The 27,468-nt window shown below is 41.6% G+C and overlaps 2 long non-coding RNA genes across 4 annotated transcripts; one reads left to right on the plus strand and one right to left on the minus strand.

Annotated features, from left to right (window-relative positions):
- The first annotated feature begins 2 nt into the window (after positions 1–2).
- On the plus strand, positions 3–3,024 carry LOC125636416 (uncharacterized). Of its 3 annotated transcripts, none has more exons than XR_007356585.2 (2): positions 3–456; positions 733–3,024. It is a non-coding gene; the product is annotated as an uncharacterized LOC125636416 (long non-coding RNA). The 3 variants fall into 3 exon arrangements; XR_012668494.1 differs by having other exon boundaries at positions 3–376; XR_007356584.2 differs by having other exon boundaries at positions 3–289.
- A 2,793-nt stretch (positions 3,025–5,817) lies between these two features.
- On the minus strand, positions 5,818–25,667 carry LOC142072157 (uncharacterized). The gene is made up of 5 exons (XR_012668495.1): positions 25,011–25,667; positions 21,244–21,316; positions 18,475–18,612; positions 8,797–8,953; positions 5,818–7,208 (listed from the first exon to the last, which is right to left on the minus strand). It is a non-coding gene; the product is annotated as an uncharacterized LOC142072157 (long non-coding RNA).
- Positions 25,668–27,468: the final 1,801 nt, after the last annotated feature.

The raw sequence follows: 27,468 nt of genomic DNA on the forward strand, positions 1-27,468 counted from the left end.
GCGGTGTGAGAGGCGAAGCTCCGCCCATCCCAAGCGCGCGGGTGGGGGGGGGCGGGTAGCGTCACAGAGCCTGAGACAGACACGTGCCAAGTGGCTGCGTCTCACGTGTGGCGCCAGCCGGAAGCCGTGGCCCAGGCCGGGCTGCGGCCCCTTCTGACCATTGCGCGCCCGGTGCGCCTGGTTCTCTGCCTGAGCCCCAGTTACGCAGCCATATCCAGCGCCTGGGGACTGCGGCTCCCCTCAAACGTGTGCCGTGCTCACCTGACGCCAGCGTTGACAGGTGTCGGAGGTGTGGCACGTTTTGACCTGTTAGAAGCACAACCTGGCTGTTTAGGGGACTGCTTAAGAAGAGTCAAGTTGTACCACCTGGTTTTCTGCACGTTTAGATGCTTTTACCCAATCGGTGTGATTGGATTTTTAGCACTAGTCTTGCAGAATTTATGCAAGGGCTTCCGCGTGAGTGTAATCTAATTTATCTGGTGTTAGCCACCAGGTACTTGCATCCAAGGAGTAAGGACCAGAGATCAGATTTGTACTGGCAAAAAACTTCATTAATGTTGCATGTTAAATTTACAAATTTGGAAAATGTAATCCTTTAAATTAATGTTGTATAGCTAGTTTTAGGCAAGGGTTTGTTCAGAAAGGATATTGCAATAAGATTTTGGGTTTTTTGAAAAAAATGTATGCAGTATACTATTTTTCCAGTTGACACAGCTTTTTTTTTTTTCACAGGTCAGCTGTAGTTCAAAAAGAAGAGTGAATCTATTTTTGAGTTCAACTACAGCTTAGTTGTTTGTACATTTTTTTTGCCTTTGCAGTGATTAACAATAGAGGAATGTTCCTACAGAACTACAATATTAGAACCATCTGAGTCAGAGTTACAGTCAGAATATGGTGCTGCTGTTAGTGTTCATGATGTGGAAGGAAAAAATGTATCTTTGTATGAATCTCTCTGCAGATTACAGTGCCTGTTATATTTTTCCATCTCTAATTCAACTGCTATTGATTGAAGGCTACTGGCAATGGCCATACAGTCATCTGCGATTAACTTGACTGCACCAGAGCAGTAATAACCCTGTGGAGCTTTTAGACACCTGGAATAAAGGTATGCAGTGTGGCTGTGGCTATTCAGCACTACGGCCCCTTGCTGACTAAGGGCATTGGTGTTGTGTTGTTGATTGAATGCTACCTTACTCTACTCACCCCAGTAGGTAATGGATACCAATACACTTCAGGCTTTATATTTCTTCTGTCACATATAATTGTGTTGTATCATACAAAGGAGGGATATTTTGCAGCACTTGTTTAACACACAGTTATGGAGATTGCATTATACATGTTTTCATTTCTGATACCAGTTATTTGGAATGTCAAACCAGTGGCTGGTTCAAGTAGGGCTAGTTGAGGCATCCTGCTTGAATTGCCATTGTTTCAAGGATGTCAAACCACTGTATTCCTGCTGCCAACTCCATTACAATTACTACCTTAGAGGCCTGATCCAATGCCCATTGAAATCTGTGGGAAGACTACCATTGACTTAACTCGACTGTCTGTCTTGTGTAATTTCAGTACTTCTCCAGAATGGTCACCTTTTTAGTGTGTTTCTCCAGAAGCTGAGAAAATATAGCACAATGTAATAAAGGATTATCTGGTACAGCAACATCCTCTCCAGCTCACTGAAGAATAGAAGTTTATTGATAAACTTCACTACTTCTTGAATGGGAGGACAGTAGCTAGGTGGCCGAGCCTGAGAGGGAGGAGATTTTAATGGCGAAATAAAGGCAGTGATACAGAGGATTCTCCAAATGATTAAAAGAGGTTCTCTTGGACAAAACCTTCTCCTGGACACTGACTTCCCAATCCTGCAAGGTGTTGAGACCTCTTCTCATCCCCTTTTAGGATTGGGCCTTGAATGCCTCACAGTCCTGGAACTTAAAACAAGAAAAAAATATCAGAAAGGAGACAGATCAGGTGACTGCACTCGGCTGACTTTCAGAGTAACACTAGCAGCTTAAACCCTAACTGAAAGTCTCTGAAAGAATCCAGGGGAGATAAATTTCTCCAACCAGGAATGAAACCAGGCAAAATTCAATAGAAAATACAAGGAAGCCTCAATTTTTTACCGCTTAAACTTTAGAAAACTTGGTTCTCATGTAGTTTATTGGACTTGCACTGTTGCAGCCATCATGTACAAGTTCTCCTTTGTAACTAGTACAAAAGCCATGTAATCTGCAGTGAGGTCCCTATAAGTAGAAAACCCTGAAACGTAAGAACAGCAAGTTATGCTACTACTTTCTTCTCCCCTATAACCTCAACTCTTCATGTTAGGTTTGTGGCTGAGGTAAGTCAGGGTAAGCCCCTGCAGATTTTGAGGGGGACCCAGAGATAAATGGCTGATATATACATATTCTCTCATAACCGAAGGAGCTGGGAGATGTTTGTTACTAGCTCAAGCTCTATTTATTTCTGGATTTAAAAGTTTTCATATTGATTTATTGATCCAGGAAGACTAGAGCATATCCTTTGTTATGCTGCAAAAATGAAGAAAATCTTTTAAAAGTACTCAGTAAATTTTGTGATCTAATGATCTAATTTTTCTGCTCACGTCCTTTATTCTAGTTAAACTTTTAAATAACTGTCAACGGAATTTTTCTGCACACTGGAAATAATCTGTTCAAATTGTGGCTTTGCTAGCTAAAGAGATTTCAGGAACTGGTGCTGTTCCCAGCTGCAGAACACAAAAGCATTCACAGATGCTAACTAAATGGCCTATGCTGAAGACATTTTATTGCCTAATTGGTGTTTTTAAGAACATTTTCCTGCTGTATTTTTCCTTTTTGTTTTTTATGATTGTAATTACATTTGATTTCTTTGTGTTGGTGATTTTTATATATCAACTTCTGAATAGAAATTAGCAAGGAATAGGAAATGTTTCAAAACTGAAAATAGCCATGCATGTAAATTGAGGATTGTTCTTACAGACTGCTACCTCCAATGGTCTGAAAAATATCTTTATTCTTTCCATTACAGTGTTTCCTAATTTTCTTTGTCTGTTTCTTGCACTACTCTGATATCAGAGAGACAAGATGTACCCTGTAGTACCTGTTTGTATTTGCTTTGCTTCATCCACTGCTGCTTTATCAACCATTCTGAGATTTCCTTTAGTGGAGTTAGCAATTGAGAGCAGTTCAGGCTTTGAGCTATGCAACATATCAGGCGTTAGCAAGCAAATTTATTGGGGGTCTCTCAATCATACTATGATTTCTCACTCATTTCCAGATGGCAAAGCTGTATACAACAATTCACAATATATTCCCCATATGCCCCAGAATCCTTTGCATTATTTCTCACTGCACTTAGTTGGAGGTCCATGATAAACGTAGTGGTTCATAGGTATTTCTGGCATCTCCGCCCATTTCCATAGTCCTTGAGACATCTGCTGGTACTCCTCTTGGGTGGTCACTATGCACAGGTTGAGAACTACTGATCTAATTCCAATGGCGATCACAAGGTTGATAAGTCATTGGAGGTGGGATACAGTTCTAATTTGTGTCATTTATTTTGTTTGCAGTAACTGCTTCTAATTAACCCGTACTAACCAGCTAAACACATAGAAAAGAAAAGGAGTACTTGTGGCGCCTTAGAGACTAACCAGTTTGAGCATAGCTCACAAAAGCTTATGCTCAAATAAATTGGTTAGTGTCTAAGGTGCCACAAGTACTCCTTTTCTTTTTGTGGATACAGACTAACACAGCTGCTACTCTGAAACATAGAAAAGAGTAAGGCTGTCAGGATTTAGCTCTTAGTTAAATCTTACTCAGGCAGACTCCCACTGATTGCTTGATTTGGCCTTCAGTGGTAACAAAGGAAAGATACGCACTTGCTGAGAATGTGAAAATATCTTATTTGCTGCCCCTCTGTTTACTTTATATGTATAGTGCACGACATTGCATTCATGACACACGATGCTACTACAGGTTTTAGAGTAACAGCCGTGTTAGTCTGTATTCGCAAAAAGAAAAGGAGTACTTGTGGCACCTTAGAGACTAACCAATTTATTTGAGCATAAGCTTTCCTGAGCTACAGCTCACTTCATCGGATGCATACAGTTAGTTTACATTCTTTACCAGTGGACAATTTTGGGGGAAGAAAGGATTTGCCAGGTAGAGGATATTTAGGCCAAAATTTACTGATTTTGGGTGCCTCTATTTTTGGATGCCCAGCGTGAGATACCTTGTGCCTGACTTCCAGAAGTATTGAGTATTTGTATCTCCACATCAGGAGATGTGGGTGCTCAGCACCTCTGAAAATCAGGTCTAAGACTGTTCTCACATATGGCAGGGCACACAGCAGCTACAGGACTTGGGGAATCCAAAGGTAAGCTTTACACCACATTTGCACACCCACAGCTTCAAATCAGTGGTGTGCAATTCAGCTGGACATCAGGATCTGGTCCGGAGGGGTTAATAATGGCTTCTGCTAATTCAGTTGTGCTGGCCAGTGTGACGTGAACAGAATTTTAATTAAAAAGTAGGTTTGTAAAGTAATGATCTAGTCTAGAGACTTTTTTTTAAAAAAAGCAGTTTTAACAAACCTGTGCTCCAGACACGCCACCCAGCACAGCCACAGTAGCAGAAACCAGTACCAAAACCCCTGTTTTAAAATGACTTCTTATCAGGAAGTAAAGGTTTGTCTAGCTGGGAGCCCAAAAATATTAACATTGTTTTATTATGTGGGTAACTGGAAAAGGCCCTTGTTTAGAATAGTCATGGAAACCATGCTAGCAACAACCATATTTAGTTGTTGCTAGCATGATTTCTATTGTAACGTAGGCAGAGTCTAATCAAAACAGGTTTGCTGTGTTTTCTATGACTCACGATATGCACTCTGCCCTGACATGCATAATATTCAGCCTAGAAAACAGACAAAAGGAATTTTAATCCTCTTCTATGATGCTTTGTACTTTACAGTTTTATGACAAAACATACACACTATTGCTAGCATTGATGTAGCTCCAGAAGTAGTAGCAATGGGGGAAGTGCTAGTGCAGACAAGGCTCCCTCAGCTGCCAGCATTTTTAACACTGTCATTTGGACCTTCTCTGAGCAGGCAGGCAGAGTAGTTCAAATTTCTGCAGAGTGGTCCAGATCCTGAGGTTCATTTACTCAGTCCTTACTGAGGCAAACTCCTATGGAAAACTATGTAAGTACTTCAGGATTTAGCTTTACAATGTCCTGTCATTTTGACCCCCTTTCAAATGCCTGTAACACACCTTCTGTTCATATATTAAAATGTTTACAGTGGTGCACAAGCAGTGTAGAGGAAGGATGGTTGTGGATAAGGTGGTAGCCTAGGACTTTGGAAACCCAAGATTCCTGGGGCAAATCAGATAGTCGCTCTGTGGCTCAGTTTCCCATCTCTAAAATGAGGATCACATAGTTCCCTCCCTCAAACGGGTCTTGGGAGGATATATACATTACAAGACTGTAAGATGCTCAGACATTAGGGTGATGAAGGCCATTTAAGTACCTAAGATATGGTCTGGGCAAGTCCAAACTCCATTCTATCCCACAGTTAATAGGTCCCTCTGTTACAGGGCCTGTGTGGGCAAGAAGTGCAAACTTTGCAGCTGCAACTGTGCAATTAGTCCTCCCTTCAGTGACAGATTTGACATTAATAGCTCTCACTTGTCAGCCCACTCAGCTTTTGGCTGCACGTGGGCCTGTGAGCATCTGAAGTGATGCTCAACTGGTCACAGCTTTGCCCCTCCCATCCTCAAGAACAAACCTCAGTGTAGTAAAGGAGGACACAAAAACACAATGAAAAAATACTTTATTAACATTGTGACATTCTATGTAACCCCCATATTCCTCATTTTTATATAATTGTGATCTGACATATAAAGCTTGCCTTGTGAGGTATCAGGGGAAAGGTTATGGTCTGCTGAAAGTCATTTCTCTATCCATATATGTATATCATTAATGCATATGCAGTTATGAGAATTATGTTGTACGATTGTCACTAAAACATGCTGTAAGCTGGGGAGTCAGCCAGATGTTAGCTCCCCAGAGGCAATAGCAAGGAAAGTAACCAATGCCCAGGCGGGGTGTCAAACAACCCATGGACAGCCATTGTCCAGCAAGGGAGCTACAATTCAATGACTCACCTGCATGAGACCACACCAGGGGAATTGCTCAAACTTGCAGGGAGACTCAGCAATGCCCCCCCCAGACATGCCTGGACTTGTGTTCCCCCAGCACATGGGACTGAGTTTATAAAACAGAACACAGGGGCCCCATGCTTGGCCTTTCTCCTGCCCCACCTATGCTGCCAGCAACAAAGGGCTTGTCTACACTGGCAACGTTAAAGTGGCTTGTGTGGGCATGTGGCACAGCACTAGGAGAGAGTTCTCCCAGCGCTCTAAAAAACCCACCTCCACGATGGACAAAACCTGTATACTAAGGACTGTAATATCCAGTGGGGTGAGAAAAACTGCTTAATCTAGATGTTGCCCAGTCTAATTGGGTTGAGAATTTAGACTGTGTGCTTTTATTTTATTTTATTTTGGTAACTAATTCTGACTTTTTGCCTGTCATTTATAATCACTTAAAATCTATCTTTTGTAGTCAATACATTTGTTTTACTGTTTATCTTCACCAGTGAGTTTGCATGAAGTGTGTGGCAAAACTGCTCGGGTTTGCAAGACTGGTGTATTTCCATTGATGAAGCGGTAAACCAATTAATTAATTTGCACAGCTCGTCTTGAGCAGTGCAAGAGGGCATATTCCTGAGGTACAGTGATGGGAGCTGGAGGGATTTGGCTCTGGTGCCTTTCTCTGTGTGATTCATGAGTGGCTCTGGGAGCATTCATGCAATCTAGCTGGGTGTGGGGTTCCACATGGTTTTGTGCTGAGTGATAACAGCACCTGGAGGGGTGTGCTGCTGGTCACTAGTAAGGCATTGTGAGAGACAGCCCAGGCTGGAGAGAGTTAAGGGGGTACAGCGGTCCCACAGTCCCAGGCTGCACCCTGGGGGTCCCGTCACAAGCATATAAAAAAATACAACACATGCATTCTGAAAAAAATATTAAGCTGGAAACACAAAAGGGAAAAAAAAAATCAAAGATTTGGTAGCAGCTACCCCACAATATACTTATTATGTTGGGATGCCAGAGCTGTCACAAGATTGCCTCAGCAGCATCTGATATCCTAAAACCAGAACAAAGAAAAGGGATTACATAGCGATGTACCCATCCACCATATCCCCAAGAAAATGCATTTATCTCAACATGCTGCCCCAGCATCCACTTACTGCCCCACTGCACCCAATGAGGGATACAACCCCTGGCAGCCCAAGTGCATTAGGCAGGAGAGGAGGAGATGAAGGAACTCTCTGGGCTGGCTTAAGGGGGCTGAGAGGGATGTCCTTCCTCAGGGACCTAGTGCCCAGACCTACTCCTATCTCTGGATGAAAGAGTGAAACCATTAGAATTGCTACAAAACAAGGACCAGAAAAGTCCACCCAAATTAAAGACACAAAGTTACTTTAAAAAAAAAAAAAGAGAGAGAGGGGGAACTGGGCTTATTTAGTTTGCAGAAGAGAAGAGTGATGCGGGATTTGATAGCAGCCTTCAACTACATGAAGGGAGGTTCTAAAGAGGATGGAGCTAGGCTGTTCTCAGTGGTGGCAGATGACAGAACAAGGAGCAATGGTCTCAAGTTACAGTGGGGGAGGTCTAGGTTGGATATTAGGAAACACTATTTCACTAGGAGGGTGGTGAAGCACTGGAATGGGTTACCTAGGGAGGTGGTGGAATCTCCATCCTTAGAGGTTTTTAAGGCCTGGCTTGACAAAGCCCTGTCTGGGATGATTTTGTGGGTGTTGGTCCTGCTTTGAGCAGGGGGTTGGACTAGATGACCTCCTGAGGTCTCTTCCAACCCTAATCATCTATGATTAATGAATGAAGTCAAGCTCCTTACCTCCAAGAGGTAGCAGCATTCACTGGAAGAGTGCCTAAGCATCCAGACAGGCTGGTGACCCTCTACCATCTACAATTGTGAAGTCACAGCAGGTCATAACCCCTAACCGTTATGGCCCCTTGGGCAGGACAAACCCATTCAACGAATCCATTGGGATAACAAAAATGTAAACGGGGCAAATATACATTATAGATTCATAGAAAAGCATTTGCTCCAAGGAGCTGTGCCAGGAATTATGGCAACAATCCACAAGCCCTGTAACATTAGCAAAAGGAAGGCATGGATGTTGAGCACCAAGTATACCTAAATCAGGATCACTAGTGTGGATGCACTGCACTGTTACAACTAGTACTGATAATGGTGCCATTCTTTACTGTAGATGAGGCTTAAGTGCTGGTCACTGTCTCACGGAGTTAAGAGAAGAAGAGATTTACATTTCCTGGAGTTACTATTCCAACTGTCTCTGGTTTGCCCACCAGATGTCATCTGAAAAACACCTAATCACTTGTAGCAGCATTGAATTTCCTGATAATTTTTCTTTATAGAAACAAACAGCCCATATGTTACAGTCTCTGATATACATAATAGAATACTGATATGTAAAACCAGATGGGATAGAAAGTTTCTGAATGGAAGTTTTCTAGGAGGGAGTTTAAAGTTTCCTTGATATGCAATACACAAAGAGGTTCTAAACCTTGTCCCTAACCTCCTTCCCTTTCTTCTCCCTCCCACCTCACCACAACCAGGCCCCAGCACCACCAGATGCCTTATAAATACGTAAAATGGACAACAGTCTGAATATAAGAGTGCAACTAACCCTTGGTAATTTGGTGCCACATGCAACCATTCCAGTGTACCCCAGAAGTCTTTGAAATGGTTCCTATGATCTTTCAAAGGAAACTCCATTTTCCTAGTACTTCTTCATAGAAATCATATAGGAATCAAAGCAATGGTTTTGTGGGGTCCTCTGGAATCTATGGAGAAAAAGTTGCAAGTTGCTTTTCTGTAATAAAAGAGCAAACTAAGAACTGGAACATTGCTGCAAGGCATAATGCCAGAGAAAAATCAACATGAGGTGCTTTGATGGTAACAGAAATAGCTAGTTGATTGTAAATGTTGAAGGACCTTGACATACTTCCAAAATGATAGTTGAAAGCGAGAGAAGTGAAATGTCACACTGATTACTAACTGTTTGCTTGTTTTGTCCAGAATAGCCCCCTCAAATGTCCATCAGCAGACACTTTAACAAAGGGCATTAGTCTACTAATAAAAATTGTGTTTTTTATATAGGATTCCTAAAACTTGTTGGTCTGTCTCACATGCTGTATTAACACACTACACTTCCACACTGGAGCCAATCCAAAATTACTGTTTGTACTAATAAAGGCTGTAGATTCTGCCCTAAAACAGGTAGATCATGCAATACATATAGCCCTAAGGCCTGGATAATAGTCGGGGCAGAGAGTTATATGGGCCCATGGTGCCCATGCTCCAGCAATATTCAGGGCATGGGGGCTCTGCTCCACCAATGTTTGGGGCTGGGTCTCTCTCCTGGCCCTGCCTGCCGACCCCGCGCGCCTCACCTGAGCGTCCCTGCCTGCACTCTGGGCAGCGGGCGGCTGCCCTGCCACTCCACTCCGCTCTGCCGGCTCCTGGCATCAACTGCTGCCACAGGGTCCTAGCACCTCCAAACCATAGTGCCAGGGCAGGATGACCCTGACCCTGCCCTTCCGCCTCAGACGGACGGACCCTTCCCTTTTCCGGCAGGAGCCTCCACCAGCACAGGGGGCCCCATGACCACAGTCAATGCTCCTGCTCTATGCTGGGCAAGGGGCAGCCCCATCCCCCACCCCAGTGAGGCTACAGTGAGGGGCGGCAGCAGCAGGGGAGGAGGCACACATGTGATGGCAGCCTGCAGCCCTCATCCCTGCACCTCAACCCTCTGCCCACACCCCTCTCACATCCCAAGCCCCTCATCCCCAGCCCCACCGCAGAGCCCTCTATTTTTAAACATATATATTGGCTTACATGGGGGCTGGGGGGACTTGGACCCGTTCTGGCCACCAGCAAAAATTACACAAACCTGTCACCCCTGATAACAGTGTTATCTATCACAGACCGATTTGTTTCATGTCCTGCGTATATGTATGGTACAGATCCTGCAACACAACAAGATTGAAATCCAGGGGAACTGAGGATGCTTAGCACTTTACAATGGTTACTCAGTCCCTTGTGAGACTGAGCCCAAGTCTGCTCATTCTCATGTTCCAATTAGTTCAGGCAGGCCGGACTACCTCCCTACAACTAGAGATACAAAGGAGGCCTTCCCTGCGCTGCACCTTCATCTCAGTGTCAGAACCCAGAGTATGCCCTGTCCTGCCAGTCTCTAAACAATCCCACACTCCAATAAGCTCTAGACTACTCAGTGATTATACTGCACACATCCCTTGACTTTCTCCAGATCAACACACCCCATCCCACTGGCTCCAGAAAATGTTCACATAAAGCCAAGATAGTGCAATGGTTCCTCCTACTAAAAAGAGAATGTGTTCAGCTACTTGTGTAATGGTGAACTTCACAGGGTTGGCTTTTTGTTTGAAACATTTTTGTGCAGTTTTGCTTCAAAGACCTTCTGCAAAGAGCCCAAGTATTAAAAGAACAGAGAAAATTACTAGGGGCCTGGAGACAGTGGCCTAGTTTCAGTAAGTATTCCTGGAGAAATTAGATGGTAGATAAGATAAAACTACTATCTACTATCCTCAGGAATATCCACTAAATTAGGCCACCATTTTCAGACCTTTGCCACGCTGTCTGTCCTCATTTTTTAAAATTATTTATTTTTAAAATACAAAAGGAAGTGTCTTTCTATCAGGAAAAAAACTGCTTTATGCTTACCCAAAGTGAAAGTTGGATTTCCACAGTAAAAGTGAAGTGGAAGATCAAAAGTGAAGTGAAATACAGAATAAATAAATTCTTTCTAGGATCTCAAATGAATAAAAGAATCCTGAATTGAAGTGCCTCATTCGCTCCTGATTTACAGCCATGTAACTGACACCAGAATTAGGCCTTTCATTAGTTCATCCTGATTCTTCCCTTTTCCCCCCTACTCCTTTTTTGCCCTTTTCCATTCTCTAAGATTTCCTTACATCTCCTCACTTGCAAGCAATCCCAGGACTATTCTAACTCTTCTCTCTTGCCTCACTCCTCTTCCTCCAGAAAAAGAACAAGAAAGTTATTACAAATATATCGGAAGGAGAAAAACAATGGAGTATTACGTATACAGTAAAACATGAGAAGTATTCTGTAACTAGCATAAATTAAATCTCCAAGTTGTAAACAAATTGTTTTCAATGTGCCAAAAGCAATGCAATGCTTCAAAGTCCAATGCACAAGGAGAGCTGCATAACAGCAGTGATTCATGTTAGAGCTAAGAACAGCATGGCAACCAAGGATAAAGCAGTGCTAAAGCAAAACTACAGAAAGCTTTAGGTTTAGCCAAGTCTTAACAAAGCAATAAAGCAGAGGCTCTCCCTCACTCTTTCACTCAGCAATCTGAGCTGCTGCAGGTAGTTAAAACTGGCACACGTCTTAGACCCTCAGTCCTGTTGGACCTTCAAACCTTCCTCAGGAGCTGTTTCCTTCAGCTCTTCTTCACCATGACTCCTATCAGCTCCGATGATTCTCTAAAAACGGTGTGTCTTCATTCCTGACTAAAGTAGTCAAACTTGGTGCACTTTGTGCCTTCTCTTTAGAAGACTTCCTTTTAAAGCACCCTCACAGGAGAGGTGCCTTCTCAATTGAAAGGTTTTGGCTGCCTGGAATCCTTTCTTCCTTCTTTTATTTAAAGAGCAAGATTCCACACCACCTCAAATCACCATGAGCAATACTCTAAACATAATAAACAAGAAGCCAGAGATAGATAAAATGATTCCTCAGCAACATCATGAAGATTTATTCGAGAAGTGTGCCCTGCAGAAAGAATTACTCCCAAGTTTGTGAAGAAAATGGCTTACAGGCAACAGCTGACCTTAACAAGAAGAGCAAAGAAAATGTGGCTGTTTAGGAATGTTATATCACAGACTGCAAAGAAAGATTCATCTGGTTCTGTCACTGATTTAGTACCTGATCCTACCCCCAGAAAAGTCAGTGGGAGTTTTGTCATTGACTTCACTGGGGCAGAATAAGGTCTTAAGTTTTTAATCACATGCTTTTACTTTTCTATTTCCTAGACTGCATCTTAATGAGCATAACAACAAAGTGATTACATTAGTAGAGACTGGAACTAAGGAGCCAATTTCTCATATTTGCTGTGTCCATAATTTGCATTACAATCACAGTAAATCTGCATGCAAATAACCACTTAGGCAACTCACTGATCAGTGGTGTGCACAGTTAGTGACTGCAAACCATCATAGCAACCACACCAGCAAATTGTGAGCAAACCGTTTTTGTGCATGCATTTCTGAAGATGTCTAAAAGACCCAAATCATGTGAATTTCATTTAAAATATTCTTCACAGAGACAAATCTTTGCAACTCAAAAGAAGAAACTATAAATCAAAAGTCTGACTTTAGCAATTGTAAAGAAATATTCATACTATCCAAATCCAGGTCCAAGATTGAGCTTTAAATGGCAACAGTAATTACTAATGATCAGGGCTGTAAATGTAAAAGACGGTAGGAGAACACTTCAACCTCTCTGGCCACTCAGTAAAAGATTTAAGGGTGGCAATTTTGCAACAGAAAAGCTTCAAAAACAGACTCCAACGAGAAACTGCTGAGCTTGAATTAATATGCAAGCTAGATAACATTAACTTGGGTTTGACTAAAAAGAAAAGGAGTACTTGTGGCACCTTAGAGACTAACCAATTTATTTGAGCATAAGCTTTCGTGAGCTACAGCTCACTTCATCGGATACATACTGTGGAAAGTGTAGAAGATCTTTTTATCCACACAAAGCATAAAAAAATACCTCCCCCCACCCCACTCTCCTGCTGGTAATAGCTTATCTAAAGTGATCACTCTCTTTACAATGTGTATGATAATCAAGTTGGGCCATTTCCAGCACAAATCCAGGGTTTAACAAGAACGTCTGGGGGGGGCGGGGTGTAGGAAAAAACAAGGGGAAATAGGTTACCTTGCATAATGACTTAGCCACTCCCAGTCTCTATTCAAACCTAAGTTAATTGTATCCAATTTGCAAATGAATTCCAATTCAGCAGTCTCTCACTGGAGTCTGGATTTGAAGTTTTTTTGTTGTAATATCACAACTTTCATGTCTGTAATCATGTGACCAGAGAGATTGCAGTATTCTCCGACTGGTTTATGAATGTTATAATTCTTGACATCTGATTTGTGTCCATTTATTCTTTTACGTAGAGACTGTCCAGTTTGACCAATGTACATGGCAGAGGGGCATTGCTGGCACATGATGGCATATATCACATTGGTGGATGTGCAGGTGAACGAGCCTCTGACAGTGTGGCTGATATGATTAGGCCCTGTGATGGTGTCCCCTGAATAGATATGTGGGCACAGTTGGCAACGGGCTTTGTTGCAAGGATAGGTTCCTGGGTTAGTGGTTCTGTTGTGTGGTATGTGGTTGCTGATGAGTATTTGCTTCAGTTTGGGGGCCTGTCTGTAGGCAAGGACTGGGCTGTCTCCCAAGATTTGTGAGAGTGTTGGGTCATCCTTCAGGATAGGTTGTAGATCCTTAATAATGCATTGGAGGGGTTTTAGTTGGGGGCTGAAGGTGACGGCTAGTGGCGTTCTGTTATTTTCTTTGTTAGGCCTGTCCTGTAGTAGGTGACTTCTGGGAACTCTTCTGGCTCTATCAAGCTGTTTCTTCACTTCCGCAGGTGGGTATTGTAGTTAGGGGATGAGAGCTGAGGAAGCGTTGTTCTAAGTCAGCCATAAAAATGTTGGCATACTGTGGGGCCATGCGGATACCCATAGCAGTGCCGCTGATTTGAAGGTATACATTGTCCCCAAATGTAAAATAGTTATGGGTAAGGACAAAGTCACAAAGTTCAGCCACCAGATTAGCCATGACATTATCGGGGATAGTGTTCTTGATGGCTTGTAGTCCATCTTTGTGTGGAATGTTGGTATAGAGGACTTCTACATCCATAGTGGCCAGGATGGTGTTATCAGGAAGATCACCGATGGATTGTAGTTTCCTCAGGAAGTCAGTGGTGTCTCGAAGGTAGCTGGGAGTGCTGGTAGCATAGGGCCAGAGGAGGGAGTCTACATAGCCAGACAATCCAACAAAAAAACTTCAAATCCAGACTCCAGCGAGAGATTGCTGAATTGGAATTCATTTGCAAATTGGATACAATTAACTTAGGCTTGAATAGAGACTGGGAGTGGCTAAGTCATTATGCAAGGTAACCTATTTCCCCTTGTTTTTTCCTACCCTCCCCCCCCCCCCCCCCCCCAGATGTTCTTGTTAAACCCTGGATTTGTGCTGGAAATGGCCCAACTTGATTATCATACACATTGTAAGGAGAGTGATCACTTTAGATAAGCTATTACCAGCAGGAGAGTGGGGCGGGGGGAGGTATTTTTTCATGCTTTGTGTGGATAAAAAGATCTTCTACACTTTCCACAGTATGTATCCGATGAAGTGAGCTGTAGCTCACGAAAGCTTATGCTCAAATAAATTGGTTAGTCTCTAAGGTGCCACAAGTACTCCTTTTCTTTTTAGTCAAACCCAAGTTAATGTTATCTAGCTTGCATATTAATTCAAGCTCAGCAGTTTCTCGTTGGAGTCTGTTAAACCCTGGATTTGTGCTGGAAATGGCCCACCTTGATTATCATACACATTGTAAGGAGAGTGGTCACTTTAGATAAGCTATTACCAACAGGAGAGTGGGTTTGTGTGTGTGTGGTGGGGAGGGGGGGGGGAGAGAAAACCTGGATTTGTGCTGGAAATGGCCCAACTTGATTATCATACACATTGTAAGGAGAGTGATCACTTTAGATAAGCTATTACCAGCAGGAGAGTGGGGTGGGGGGAGGTATTTTTTCATGCTTTGTGTGGATAAAAAGAAAAGGAGTACTTGTGGCACCTTAGAGACTAACCAATTTATTTGAGCATGAGCTTTCGTGAGCTACAGCTCACTTCATCTGATGAAGTGAGCTGTAGCTCACGAAAGCTCATGCTCAAATAAATTGGTTAGTCTCTAAGGTGCCACAAGTACTCCTTTTCTTTTTGCGAATACAGACTAACACGGCTGTTCCTCTGAAACCTGTGTGGATAAAAAGATCTTCTACTCTTTCCACAGTATGCATCCGATGAAGTGAGCTGTAGCTCACGAAAGCTTATGCTCAAATAAATTGGTTAGTCTCTAAGGTGCCACAAGTACTCCTTTTCTTTTTGCGAATACAGACTAACACGGCTGTTACTCTGAAACCTTGGGTTTGAATAGAGACTGGGAGTGGCTGGGTCATTACATATATTGAATCTATTTCCCTAAAGTTAAGTATCCTCACACCTTCTTGTCAACTGTCTAAATGGGCCATCTTGATTATCACTACAAAAGTTTTTTTCTCCTGCTGATAATCGCTCATCTTAACTAATTAGCCTCTCACAGTTTGTATGGCAACTTCCAACTTATCTGTATGTATATATATTTCTTCTTACTATATGTTCCATTCTATGCATCCGATGAAGTGGGCTGTAGCCCATGAAAGCTTATGCGCTAATAAATTTGTTAGTCTCTAAGGTGCCACAAGTACTCCTGTTCTTTTCTCTGGAGGTGATAGGCATTATCAGGACAGGATTGTATTCCTAACAGCCCACTAGCACCTTATTTCAATGTGACTAGTTTGAAATGTGAGGATGTGACCGGTCGCTTCCCAGCTTCTGGCTGCCTCTGCTGCTTAGCCAAAGGCCTTAGCCTAAGAACAGGGCCTCAGACTGTCACAGTAAGAGAAGGTCCTTACACTGGCAGACAGTGATTTTGATTCTTTCTTTTATACCTCTATAACTAGCTAAGTGATAAGAATACACCTAAATTCTTAGAGTAGAGGCCTTTACAGACAGGCCTGAATATCTATATCCTAACAGGTATGTCTACACTGCCATCAGAGGTGCGATTGCAGCTCAGGCAGGCATACCCATGCTAGCTTTAATCTAGCTAGAGCTGCTAAAAATAGCAATGAATGTGTGTAGCAGTGCAGGCTCTATAAGCCCACCCACAATCCTAGGTACATACTTGCATTGCTAGCTTAGTCTGAGGTCTGTGCCACCATGTCTTCACTGCTATTTATAGCCACACTAGCTAGATTAAAGCTAGCCCTGGTATGCCTACCAGAGATGCAATCACATCTCTGATCGCAGTGTAGACATACTGTAAGTGTCAGACAAGCATTTCAGGTATCTGAATCGGAACTGGAAACACCAATTTTCTCCGCATAGACAGGGATGAAAAATAGTTGGCCAGATCCTCCCTGGGTGTAAATCTGTGTCACTCCGTTGTCCTTAGTGAATCTTTGCCAATGTATAGTCCTGGAGGGTCTATTTTCTGAATTGTTTGGGTGGACTAATGCCACATTCAATGAGTATTCTTGAGCCAAATCAACTCCAATAACAAGACTATGTTCTCACTATTTTTTCCTTATGTCAGAGATGTGTCCCTTTCAAAGCAGAAAATGAACATAGGTCAACAAAGCACTTTTGGCTAACCCCCAAATGTCGCCAAAAAGAGTTGTGCGTCAAGCTGATGTTTTCACTGGAAGTGAAGAGAGCATCAAGATGTACCAAATACCTCAGCCTACATTGGAGGAACATATTTCCTTGACATGCATAATATGATATCCAATACATAAGGAACAGTAGGTAGCTAGAATAGAGCAGAGGCAGCATGATACAGTGAACAGGAAATATGACTGGGAATCACAAGATTTGGATTCTATCTCCAACTCTGCTACTGAATTGCTGTGTGACCTGGCACAAATCACAATCTTTGTGTGCACACCTCCCCATCTTTACCATAGGGAAAATACCTTTCTTTGTGAAGTACTGTGAGTTGGAAAATGTTGTGTAATTACTAAGCATCATTACTGTTACATATTTATGTTGTTCTCCTTAAAATAAGAGCCTCAACTTTATTTAATTATGTGGATTGAAATATAAATACACCAAATCATTTTGAATATCGTTGGCAGTTTCCCTCTCACTTTAGTGACATTGTGTTATCTGATTAATATCTTTGTATTACTTGTCAGCCACATGTCTGAAACACATTGTGCAGAAGATACATTGCCCCAGACAAACATGCAGTCTGTGGACAGTAGTCTCTCCATTTTAACTAGCATGTATCATAAACCCTCTGTGAAACAACAGCAGTTAGTTATATAACCTGCAGAAACTTGTTGTGACTGAAAAGCCATTGTAGGACATGGCAGCGACTGTGAAGTATGCTCATTTGCTCCTGTCACATCACTGACAGGATGTTGTAGCCGACTGAATTATTTGGTCAGCCACCAGGTATTCTGCAAAGTTGATCAAATAGTTGGGAAAGATGAGGGACTGTAAGCCTGATTCTCCTCTCACTTACACTGGTGTAAATCAGGAATAACTCCAGTGATTACACTGGCATAAGTAAGAGGAGACGCTATCTGGCTATGAAACATATCTTGGAAGATGAGTGGGGAGGGGGTATGAGCAACCATGCCATCTGTTGCATAGCTCACTGATAGCTTTAGCCAAAATGTGTTGAGCACTATACCGTACAGCTTTAGGACCTGTTAATCAGGTGAGACAGTTAATAGGGAATCACAAGGATAATAGGTCAGCAGAAACGCAGCGGATAAAAGTAATTATTTGTAGTGAGCTGAATACAAGTGTGGACTGGAATCTAAAGACTGCAACCAGAAGGCTAGCAGTTTAAATGTTGGGTAAAGCAATATACTCACAGAGCCAGCTGCTAAATAGGTCTGTGGTGATGTCCGTGACACTGCTTGATGGCGTGTACAGGTGTCAGTTTTTCACATTTCCCATTCATACTAAATACAATAGTCCTCGCACCATTAATACTATGGATGATTCTAGTGGCAGGTATTATGGATCTGATTCTTCTCTCACTTATATCAATTTCAAATCAGGAGTGATTTGATTTTGCACTTGTGCGAGAGAAGAACCAGGTCCTGCAGATTTGGTCCAGGCTCACACTATGACCTCACTGTGCTGTTTTGGCAGCACGAAGGGGCTTCAGTGTTCTTCTACATGGATAACTGAGGACTGTCTCATGCTGGCACTATCCGACTCATGGTCATTTTCCCTAGAATAACAGGTGTGGTGAGGACATGTCAGTGGTGAAAGGAGGTTATAGTTTCAATGCTCTGCCCTTGGGATCCAGCACAAGACGTCATAATCTGGAGTTACCTTCAGGCTGTTCCAAGTTACATCCAGGGCTAAACTACTCCCCGAGCAGTCCTGGGGGCATGAGAAGTACAAAGACAAATTAAAACTAACTTTGCCCCAGTCCTACCTTCCATCCCAAAATAGTTATCTGAATGTTCACTTCAGCTCTTGGTATCCACATACTACTGAACCAGCTGCTAGACTTCTAGGCCTTCTTTCCTTTCCAAAAGCACATGGCTGTAGAGCACCTAGACCCTTCTCGATGCTGTAGAAATAAAACAACAATAACGAATACTGAAACAAAACACCATTCAGACTGACAACTTGCATTATCAAAGCCTATGTTACAAAAAGGTATTAAACTGATAGCAGAGGACTGCCGTATTTCATTTGGTAATGTATCCTAGATTTGAAGATGATAGAATTGGAATTTGGAAAACATCTTTCAGATCATCTAATTCAAGCTGAAAAGAACCTACGCTATCAACTTATCAACATTTTCCTCTGAACCCTTTAGTGATTATGCTGCAACGTCCTCACCATTGAACACTGTTCTACTCTGCCTTATCTTCTCAACAGAAAGCTTTTCCTAATATCCAAACCAAATTATTTCCCGCCCCGCAACTTGACTCGTTTTATCAATCCATTCCACTATGAATAATGCTCTCCCCTCTTCTATACCATCTCCTTTCAGTTAGTTAAGGAGAGTTATGTCCACTCCCATTAAATATAGTTTTCCTAGGAGGAGCAAATATAGATCCTTCAGTCTCTCCTTGTAAGTCAGAGTCTCAAGACCATTTATCATTTGTGTTGCCCTTCTTTGAACTTTACCTTTTGCATTGTAAGATAGTTTGTTTTGTTTCTGCAGCACCAATACATAGAGAATTTATAAAAAGTTTATCAAGTCAAACAGCCATTTGGTAGGTCCTGGGGACATCTCAAATGGTTGTATGATTGGATCCTTCATTTCTACCTATGCTCTGTATTGTTCTTTATGCTTAGAGCATCCTGATTCTCTGACCCAGCCCAAGTTTAGTTTACAGCCCCTTGCAGGCTTTAGAATCATGGATTCCAAGTCCAGAAGGGACTATTGTGATTATCTCGTCGGGCCACAGAACTCCTCAGAATAATTCTTAGAGCAGATCTTTTGGAAAACATCCAATCTTGATTTTAAAATGATCAGTGATGGAGAATCTACCATTGGTTAAAAATGTTTGCGTTATTTCCAGTATAAATTTCTTTAGCTTCACTTTCCAACCATTGAATTGTGTTATATATTTCTCTGCTAGATTGAACAGCCCATTATTAAATATTTTTTTTCCCATGTAGGTGCTTATAGACTATGATGGCTCTGAACCCACTGAGGATCTCCTATTCATGGAGAGTCCCCAGCTGGGAAGATATGGGTGGTTTCCACTCTTTTTATGGCTGGGGAAAAACTAGCTTGTCTGGAGCATCCCTATGCACTGACTGCCAAAGTGTTGACTTAGGGATATAAGCAGCTTGTGCAAAGATGAACAGTCCTGAAGTTGATCTACTATATGATGGGAAGCAGCCTGATGGCTGGACATCCCCAGGAAGAGCACAGCTCACCTGCAGCTCAGGGTTTGGGGAAGTCCTTTCCATCCTAGTCTCAATCCATCCTCTTTGTGAACACAATGCATATAATTTAGACTTCTAACAACCAGGTTATTCCTGTGCACCCTGTTTCCTCCCCACCAGCTCCATTTACACATTACTGCATGAGCAAAACTGTGTGGAACTGTGTGTCCCCAAATAGCAAGCCCCAAATATCCTCTCACAAATTTGTCTGGCAAATTTTCAAACTAGAGCCATCTTTTTCCCCCTACGCTACCAGGCTTTATATATACAAATTTAATCCTTGTCAAATTTATAGTCTGCAGGATCCAGCCCTTGGTGTAACCACTTACACACACAGGCAGCTTTACTCACTTGAGTGGTCCCCATTACTAATATGAGTAAAGTTATGCACATGCAATAAATATTTGCAAGGTTGTGCCCCAATTTATTAATGTATAACACCCGTCCCAGTACAGATCCTTAACGGACCCCTCTTGGGTACATCTGACCATTCTGATTTAATACCATTGATAATAAGCTTATCTATCATCCCTTTATTTTCTTACCTGGATATTATACAATAAGGTTATGTCCCTATGAGCTTCCTCTGTAGTAATGTACCTCACTAAAATCCAAGTAATCCACCCCCTTATTCTTATCCATCTGGTCTGTTGCTGTACCTTACAAGACCTGTTGTAGGGGATAGTCTAATTCTTTTAATCTGTATTTTTACAGAGGGTAGCTTTCAGCTATATTTTGAAGATGTGGAAAATGAATAAAAATTCAAGAAAGGTATTTTATCTTATTTCAACCTGAGTTTTACTGTCCCCTGAAAGAATGACTGAGATCTTTATAAATATCCCAGAGGTGCTTCTGAAGAAAAACAAAGCCATCTGCTGGGGTCATGATCGGCAATTAGGGGAAATCAGCAGCAAAGGAATCTACGCTTATTGTCTGTGTCTCCTCTGTGCAGCTCCTGAGAATTAATACAGAAGAATTATTGCTAAACAAAATACACAAACATCAAGCTTTTCCACAGCCATTCCACTTGCCTAGCTGATGTTATAGCAGACTGGTAAAGGCTAGGGTTTGGTCAGGAGGTGTTCTGTAGTGATATCAAACCAGGCTATATTTCTCACTACAGTAAATCCACCTTAAGCAACCACCCAAGGGACAGAAAAAATGTTTGCATAATTGAGGGTAGTCTTCCCAATAAAGGTGAAGTAAAATTGTACTAAATGGATGAGATCCTGGTCTGTGCTGTGCCTGCTTTCCACAACACAGCTAACACAAAGTACTCGTAAAGTGTGCATACCTGGACCTGGGACGATCACTCCAATGGGGGTTCTTTCAGTGTGGTTGAGCTGGAATAGCAGCTCCTATTAGAACTGGTAAAAAAAAAAAAAATCAATAGAATGGTTTCTTAGGTCCAAGATATATATAAAGAGAGACTACCACCCCACCACCTCTCTCTCTCTCAACATTTTTCAAAAGGTCTTGGTTTTGTTTTGATGCAGAACAAAAACATTTTGAAAACTCAAACCATTTCACAAAACAGAATTCTTATTTTCTAGCCACCCGTAGCTCCTACACCACCTGCTTCTTCCTGCAACCAGTGTAGGGGGTACGGATAGAAAAAGTAGGCACTGCTTGTGTTATTAACAGCCCGCGCAACATACAGCAGGTCTAATTGTTCTTTTCTGCTGCGTGCTGCCTGGTTTTTATGACAATCACTGGATCCTACACATCTCTATCAGCTTTTGCTGAACTCATCTAAATTACACACACAGAGTTCTCTGTGGGGGGGGGGGGTCAATACTCAGCAGGCTTTGGGGAACTCCAACTCAGCAGCTTGAAAGTTTGGCCCTTAAATGACAGATCATGTGACTCTTCAAATATATTTCACTCACTTAAACAGAAATTAAAAGGTACAGTGACTAGAGTGAAATCCCTGCAAGCTGCATGGACACTTTTCAAAGTCACCATAATAGAGGCTCAACTTAAATGAATATCCCAAATTAAAAATCACAGTAAAAGAACTAAAAAAGAGCCACCGTGGCTTAACCACCATATAAAAGAAGCAGTGAGAGATAAAAAGGCATCTTTTAAAAAGTGGAAGTCAAATCCTAGTGAGGTAAATAGAAAGGAGAATAAACACTGCCAAATTAAATGTAAAAATGTAATAAGAAAAGCCAAAAAGGAGTTTGAAGAACAGCAAGCCAAAAACTCAAAAGGTAATAACAAAATGTTTTTTAAGTACATCAGAAGCAGGAAGCCTGCTAAACAACCAGTGGGGTCCCTGGACAATTGAGATACAAAAGGAGCACTTAAAGATGATACAGTCATCACAGAGAAACTAAATGAATTCTTTGCTTCAGTCTTCAAGGCTGAGGATGTTAGGGAGATTCCCAAACCTGAGCCGTCTTTTGTACGTGACAAATCTGAGGAATTGTCACAGATTGAAGTGTCATTAGAGGAGGTTTTGGAATTAATTGATAAACTTAACAGTAACAAGTCACCAGGACCAGATGGCATTCACCTAAGAGTTCTGAAAGAACTCAAATGTGAAATTGCAGAACTATTAGCTATAGTTTGTAACCTGTCCTTTAAATCAACTACTGTATCCAATGACTGGAAGATAGCTAAGGTAACGCCAATATTTAAGAAGGGCTCTAGAGGTGATCCTGGCAATTATAGACCGGTAAGTCTAACGTCAGTACCGGGCAAATTAGTTGAAACAATAGTAAAGAATAAAATTGTCAGACACATAGAAGAACATAAATTGTTGCGCAAAAGTCAACATGGTTTCTGTAAAGGGAGATCATGTCTTACTAACCTATTAGAGTTCTTTGAGGGGGACAACAAACATGTGGACAAGGGGGATCCAGTGGACATAGTTTACTTAGATTTCCAGAAAGCCTTTGACAATATCCCTCACCAAAGGCTCTTACTTAAATTAAGTTGTCATGGGATAAGAGGGAAGATCCTTTCATGGATTGAGAACTGGTTAAAAGACAGGGAACAAAGGGTAGGAATAAATGGTAAATTTTCAGAATGGAGAGGGGTAACTAGTGGTGTTCCCCAAGGGTCAGTCCTAGGACCAATCCTATTCAACCTATTCCTAAATGATCTGGAGAAAGGGGTAAACAGTGAGGTGGCAAAGTTTGCAGGTGATACTAAACTGCTCAAGATAGTTAAGACCAAAGCAGACTGTGAAGAACTTCAAAAAGATCTCGCCAAACTAAGTGATTGGGCAACAAAATGGCAAATGAAGTTTAATGTGGATAAATGTAAAGTAATGAACATTGGAAAAAATAACCCCAACTATACGTACATTATGATGGGGGCTAATTTAACGACAACTAATCAGGAGAAAGATCTTGGAGTCACCGTGGATAGTTCTCTGAAGACATCCATGCAGTGTGCAGCGGCAGTCAAAAAGCAAACAGGATGTTAGGAATCATTAAAAAAGGGATAGAGAATAAGACAGAGAATATCTTATTGCCCTCATATAAATCCATGGTACGCCCACATCTTGAATACTGTGTAAAGATGTGGTCCCCTCATCTCAAAAAAGATATACTGGCATTAGAAAACGTTCAGAAAAGGGCAACTAAAATGATTAGGGGTTTGGAACGGGTCCTGTGAGAGGAGAAATTAAAGAGGCTAGGAATTTTCAGCTTGGAAAAGAGGAGACGAAGGGGGAATATGAGAGAGGTATATAAAATCATGAGTGGTGTGGAGAAAGTGAATAAGGAAAAGTTATTTACTTGTTCCCATAATATAAGAACTAGGGGCCACCAAATGAAATTGATGGGTAGCAGGTTTAAAACAAATAAAAGGAAGTTCTTCTTCACTCAGCGCACAGTCAACCTGTGGAACTCCTTGCCTGAGGAGGTTGTGAAGGCTAGGACTATAACAAGGTTTAAAAGAGAACTGGATAAATTCATGGAGGTTAAGTCCATTAATGGCTATTAGCGAGGATGGGCAAAGAATGGTGTCCCTAGCCTCTGTTTGTCAGAAGGTGGAGATGGATGGCAGGAGAGAGATCACTTGATCATTACCTGTTCGGTTCACTCCCTCTGGGGCACCTGGCATTGGCCACTGTCGGTAGACAGGATACTGGACTGGATGGACCTTTGGTCTGACCCAGTATGGGCATTCTTATGTTTTTATGTACTATATTAAAAAAGTAGGAGCAAGCTATTCAAAGAACAAAATATGCAGGCTCTTAAGATGGCCCTTTTTGGATAAGGTTTGTATTGAAATTTTAGTCATTATGCAAGGTTTTTTGTATGTGAGCACCTGAGTGCATAATAGATATAACAAGGAACTTTACAAAACTGCACATGATTTATTCCAATTGCATATCAGCAGTTACAGTAGTGGAAAGGATAATACAAGAAGAGACAAAATATGAAGATTAAAGTATGGAAAAGGAGAAAGATTAATTTACAGACCTGCCATGGAGTTCAAAGAAAGACAGTGATTATGATATACCAAATGATGAAATCAAGATCCCTTTTATTATATAGATTCTGATCTTGTGAGGAATAAAATTTTGGCTATTGCCTCAAAGAGAAGCAGCTGTTCTACATGTGTAACAGATATATTGTCCACTGAATATCAGCTATGCAGTGCCAAGAGTTATTGAGGATTATACTGGAATAAAAGTAAGGCACTTTTCTTAAATTACTATATTTAATCTTAGTTAGACTCAGAAATGCCAGGTTTTTTGTGGGGTGGGGCTTAGATGTTAGATATTATCATGAGCAAAAGAGTCCTTAATGGATATTTTAATTCTTGCATAGCAGCTGCTCAATTTTCCTACTACAACAAATCTGTGGCTGCACCGTAGTTGTCACCTATTGCACAAGCCTGCACCATGGAAGGTAGAATCAACTTAGGCTGTTTTGTTCCAAAACCAAAGGCTCTACCATTTGAATTATAAAATATTTTCCCTTGACTATCAGCAGTAGTAGTAGAGTTTATATCTTACATAGGCCAAGCTCTAGTGGGCACTAGTCCCTGTACAATAATACATTCCACTAGCATGAAAACCAGAATTAGTAGTGGACTCACCAAAACAGTCCGTGTGAAGCAGTTAAATATGCATTTTCCTTTGAAGCATCTCCTCTGAAATGTCCAAATGACAATGACACAGCAATAACAGTATTACAGATTTTATACATTTTCAGCAGAACTATTCCAAAAAATTATGCAGACGGGAAACATATTAATGCCATATGCAGGCTATCCTAAGTATATTTAAGCTAGTCTGCAAGCACTTTGGTACATACAGAATTAGGGGGCTTACCTCCCATTACCTTCATAATTGTCCATGGCATATTAACAAAATAAAATCCATAATAGATTTTCTCTCCTAAAATGCAAGTCATTATAAAGACAAAAATAAACAATTTAAAGTTGCAAAATAAGTCCTTGGATCTTCAATAGCAAACAGGTGGGGTTGTTTATTAATTAATAACATCCTAATATTATATAGGACAGTGGGTCTCAACCAGAGGTGTGGAGGTCCTAAGGGGGGCCGCAAGCAGGTTTCAGAGGGTCCGCCAAAATAAACCAGCGAGAGTTAGACTCGCTGGGGCCCAGGGCAGAAAGCTGAATCCCAAGCTGTGCTCCTTGGGGCTGAAGCTGAAGCTCAAGTCCTTCCTCCCCAGGCTGAAGCCAAAGCAACTTAGCTTTGCGGGGTCCCTGTGGCGTGAGGCCCTGGGCAACTGTTCCCAGTTTATGTGCTTACCTCTCTGAGGATATCATATACTCTACATAAGCAGCCCCCTGGAAACCCCATATCCACCCCGTCATATAATTATATTTCATACAAAGCATGCCATGTAAGATCTCATATGAAAAGTTATGTTCTGCTGAAGCCCATTGTTCTGTCAAAATATGTATATCTTTAGTGTGTATGAAGTTATGAGATTTTGCTGTATGGTTGCTATTGAAATATATTGTAAGTTTGGGAGTCTCCCACTGCTCCTTCTCCAGTAACAACACAGGAGGTGATCCACAACCAGGAGAGTGTTAAACAACCATTAATCAGAAGGGGAGTTGTAAACTAGGGATCTACAATTCTGTAAGAGAGTTGTGCAAGCATCACACAATGGGGGATTGCTCAACTCTGTGACTCAGCAAAGCCCATCAGGACATGTCTGGGCTAGTGTTTTCCAGGCACATTGACTGAGGATATAAAATAGGTCAAAACATGATGCCACTGTCTCCTTTCTCCTACCCACCTATGCTGGAAGCAACAAGAATGCTGGGAAGACAAAGACTTGAACTGAGGAGACTGATCCCAGGCTTAATGGGGAAGTCCATGTATTAAGAACTATAACAGCTACTAGGGTGAGAAAACTGTTTGATCCAAATACTGTCTAGTCTAATAAGGTTTAAGATTTAGACTGTGCGCTTACCTTTTATTTTCTTTAGTAACGATCCCTGAACTTTTGTGCATACTACTTGTAATCACTTAAAATCTATCTTTCTGTAGTTAATAGATCTGTTTTATATTTTATCTAAAACAGTGTGTTCTGGTTGAAATGCTAGGTAAATCTCATCTCAGTTTACAAAAGCTAGTGTGTGTCCTCTCCACATCGAGGGAAGGGCAGAGTGGGTAATAAACTTATACTGGTCAGGCTTCTGACCAGGGCAAGACTGTACAGTTCTAGGGTGCAAGGCTTGGGGCTAGGGAGATTTGCTGATGCTTTTCTCTGTGTGATTTGTGAGTGGCTGAGGGAGCATTCACACAATTTAGCTGGGTATGGGACTCCACGGGCTGTTGAGCTAAGTGATAGTGCCTGGAGGGGTTTGCTGCTTGTCACTAGCAAAGCACTGAGAGAGACAGCCCAGGCTGGAAAGTTAAGGGGCACAGCAGTACCCAAGTTCCAGATTGTACCCCAGGGATCCTGTCACAGATCTCCAATAGCAAGCAGGTGGGGTTTATTATTAATTGTTATATAACATCCTGATATGGTATAGGAGACAATGTTCCCCACTTTACGTGCACACCTCTCCAAGGATATCATACACTCTGGATATGGGGCTAAGTATATTACAGTTGTATGAATAGTCAATGTATTATGACTAGGCAAGTTCAACGTTGTTGTCCACCTTGCCTGTTTTTGTTAGGCCTGAATGTTTTAATTTTCTTGGCTTTGTTTCAAGTCCACATATTAAAAGTCTTTTTTGAAACTTTTGTTGAAGGATAATAAAATCAGAGCTTACCCATTAAACCATGATTTCAAAACTAAAATCTAATGTAATGATCTTACATTTGTTGTAAAAATACACCCAGGAACTCCTAACCATGAACTATAGCAGTACCAGAAAGCAGCGGAAACTATTGCTCTAACTTCTATTTTATTTTTTATAAAGTTACAGCTTTAACAAACATGTTAACTTCTGGCTCAAAAAAAATTAGTTTATCCTTGGTATTAAGGTCATGAGAGAAAGTTTATGGGACAGACAAGGTAAGGGCTCCCACCACAGTGAAAATATAAGCACCTCTGGATACTGTGTG

The sequence above is a fragment of the Caretta caretta genome, chromosome 5, assembly GCF_965140235.1.
Source record: "Caretta caretta isolate rCarCar2 chromosome 5, rCarCar1.hap1, whole genome shotgun sequence".
Classification (NCBI taxonomy): Eukaryota; Metazoa; Chordata; order Testudines; family Cheloniidae; genus Caretta; species Caretta caretta.